The sequence below is a fragment of the Acomys russatus genome, chromosome X (genome assembly GCF_903995435.1).
Source record: "Acomys russatus chromosome X, mAcoRus1.1, whole genome shotgun sequence".
NCBI lineage: Eukaryota > Metazoa > Chordata > Mammalia > Rodentia > Muridae > Acomys > Acomys russatus.
Window position 1 is genome coordinate 17604235 of NC_067169.1, and position 3866 is coordinate 17608100.

The following is a 3866-nucleotide window of genomic DNA, read 5'->3' on the forward strand; positions in this document are numbered from 1 at the left end:
GAGAGCACTGGATCCTCTGCAACTAGTGTTTCAAGAAGTTATAACCCTTCATATGTAGGTGGTGGGATGGAAACCCAGATCGTCTACAAGAGCAGTAAGCACTCTTAATCACTGAGCTATCTCTCCAGGTCCCACTCTTTCGTTTTTAGTGGCAAGTCCAAACATCTTAAAGCTCAGGCTCTAACAACCTTAAGCTGTGTCTGAATTTTCTCTTGAAACCACATCCCATGATAAAATCAACTAGCACATCCAGTACATTCTTCCTTTAAATAACATCTGGAGCCTAATCGTTTCTCACGATCACCAGTGCTACCATCTTCCGATTATGTATCAGACACTGTTCTAGGCATTTAGAATATGACAGTGAATCAGAGAGGAAGGATTCCTCATCTTATCCATCCTTATCAAGCCACACCATCAGCTCAGTGTTACTACAAGTCACCTAACTGGTCTCCTTGCTTCTTCCCTTTGTCTCACAGCATGTATTCCCATAGGGTAGCTAGAAAGAGCCTTTACAATATAATCTCATGTATACATTACATATACCACATTATTTAGATAGATGATAGAAGATAGACAGACAGACGGATGGATGGATGGGTAGATAGATTGTAATATTCACAAACATTCGTTCATCTATGAAATGTTTATAAAAACTCAAGATGGACATAAATTGCTTTGTAAACTAATTTTTAAAAGCATGCCCAGGCTACCCCTTGGGAAGAAATCCTCCATTGTTTTTCTATCTCCTTCAGAGTAAAATCTTCATTTTCACAATGGTTAGGTGACTCTGCATGGCGTAGTCCCTGCCGTTGTCATAAATCTGCTCACTTCCACTGCCTCCTTTGTTCACAGGTAGTCGACTCGTTGCAAGAGCACAGTGCTAGAGCTCTCTCCCATGCAATATCACCAAGTCTGTCTCATCTTTTTTTGTTGTTGTTTTGTTTTCTATTTGTCACCTGAGGTGTTCCTTCACCACCTATTTGAAACGGCGACTCTCCCATCTAACTGGTAGCAATCCTTGTTCTACCCTTCCTTCCTTCTTTATTTCCCCCTATAGTTTACATCACTATCTGACATACTAGGTAGCATATTCATTTCTTTCTTCATTCTGTGTCCTATAACTTTAAAATATAAACCGCAAGGTCACATAGTTTTCTGCATTGTTCAGTACTGTATCCCCAGTACCACAAACACATTCAGGCATATGGTAAATGCTCAAGAAATAGTTGAATGCCTATCCTTCCACTATGTACCAGATACTGTTCTAGGCATTAGGAATATGACAGTGAATAAAAACGGAAGAATTCCCCACACCATGTGTGTATCCCATTCACTAAGTACTAGTTTTTTTTTTTAAGTAGCACCTGCTTTATCTTCATTCAACTTATTTCATATGTATAAGCAAAGTTGGTATGCTTAAGACGACATGTGATGAATGTAATTAACATTGTTCTGCAGCCTTCCAATAGTTACAAATTGTATGATTATAACTATGTGAAGTCTACCTAATGGGTTGCTTGATTTTCGTTCTTTCTTTTTCTTTTATGTGGATGGGTCTTTTGCCTGCATGTGTGCCTGTGCACCACATGTGTTCCTGATGACTGAGGAGGTCAGAGAAGCAATGGAGCCTCTGGAGCTGGAGTTATATATACATAGCTGAAAGCTTGTGTATGAGTGCTGCGAATCAAACTCAGGTCCTCTGAAAGAGCAGCAAGTGCTCTCGACCACCAAGGCCTCTCTCTAGCCCTTGATTTTTAAAAATACCTAAAAAGCCGATTTGTCGTTAATTCTGATTCAATTCAACCTTTTCATTGTTGGCAGGTCATTTGATAACGTTGTGACATTAAAGCCATACCAAGCTAGCTGTAAATGTGTCTTGTCATGGAAATGGTTCATTTTTAGTAGTACTAGACATAAAAGGCAAGGTAAGAGAAGTAAAGTTACAAAGAAGCTTCACAGCACTGAAATAGCATGATGGTAATTATGGAATAGCATAGTAGTGTCACGGGGCAGCACATAATTAAATGGCAAATGAAAGAAGGAGCGAGAATGTATTGTGAGCTTAGAGGTAGAACAATTCCTGCTAGTTGGAGTAAGGTCTTAGGGCTGAGTATCATGCATTTCTGCTCACCCATAAAGTTTAGAGTTATAGTAGGAAAAGAATTAAAATTTAGCCTCAACCTCTTTATAAGGAACATGGATTTGGTAAGGGTTGCCAGAAGGAATGAAAGCTATAACTAGTGTTCTTTTCAAATGAGTAGTAGATTTGTCCTTTTTCCTTACTGTCAGGAATAACTGATTCTTTGTATAATCCTCCTATTTTCTTTCTTGGTATGTTACTGGTTTTTTTACTAAAATTTTCCAATTGTTTCACGTGATCTCTCAAAGCCAAAATTTTGTTGCAAGAACAGTGGGCCTCAGGGGGCTGCTATTATGATGGGAATGAACAGGAAAGAACATTTTCTGAGCAGGATTCATTTTGTAGAGTCTGAATATGATACTACCTAACTTGTCACTGGCAGGAAGTACCTAGACTGAAACTGTCCTACTACAGTGGAGAATGCTCAAGCAACCCTGACTGGATGGTGAAGGATAGCTGATTAGCCTGGGGAGTGGATGCATGGAAATACTTGGTAATTTTCCATGAAACAATTCATGTGCTCTTTAAATGTCTATGGCAAGGGCCCAGGATATGGCTCAGTTGTTGCAAGCAGCTATTGTTCATCCATAGGACCTAAATTCAAATCCCAGCACTTACATGTGGTGGTTCACAGCTGCCTGCAGCTCCAGCTCCGTCTCCATGGAATCTGACACCTTCTCCTGGATCCGTGGGCATTCGTCATATACAGCATACGCCCACACAAAAATCAACAAGAAAGTACATACTTACTTTAAAAAAAATATTTATTTATTTATTACATACACACACACACACACACACACACACACACACACACACACTGCTCTGCCTGCATGTACACCTGCAGGCCAGAAGAGGGTACCCAATCTCATCATAGATGGTTGTGAGCCACCATGTGGTTGCTGGGAATTGAACTCAGGACCTTTGGAAGAGCAGACCGTGCTCTTAACCTCTGAGCCATCTCTCCAGCCCCTCATACTTACTTTTAAAAGTTCATAGCTGCTAAAAATGTGGGGTGTTAGGTGAGATTACCTGAGTCTGAATCTGCACTCCATTGGCTCACTGTAGCGTTAATTCTGTGACCCCCTGCTATGTCACCTGCAAAAATTAGAGAACATCTGAGTCATTCACAGACTTACTGTATGGCTTAAATAAGATGATCAACATTAGCACTTAGCTTGGTGCTTGACACAGCATAGTCATTGGATGAAATGCTTAGCTGCTATTAGCTTGTTCTATAAGCATCTCTAGGTAGATGCAGGATACAAAATAAATTGGGGGAACTATTCCTATCTTGAAGAAAGTAATAATCTACCTCAGAAGAAAAGGAATATCTTTTAAAAAAAAATAGAGAGAAACTATAAAATAATTTTATTAGTTAAGGCTCTTTTATTTGCAAGCAACACAAATTAACTTTGCCTCAGTTGTGGAAAAACAAAAGCAAATTAGTACCAGAGCAAGTTCATCATGATGAGTCAGGAGCCCTCCCCAGACTCAAAAGGCAATGAAACTCTCAAGCCTTAACAAGGACAAGAATCCAGTAAGCTCCTGAGATTCAGTATCTATGTTGGCTCCGATTCTGAGTCCTTTGAGTTGAGGCAATGTTGAGGTCTGAATGTTTGTTTTTCCCCCAAATTAAGTGTATTGCAACCTCACCCCAAATACGACAGTGCTATCATATTGGGAGATAGATGAGTCATGGGTGGGATAAGTGCCCTTCGTA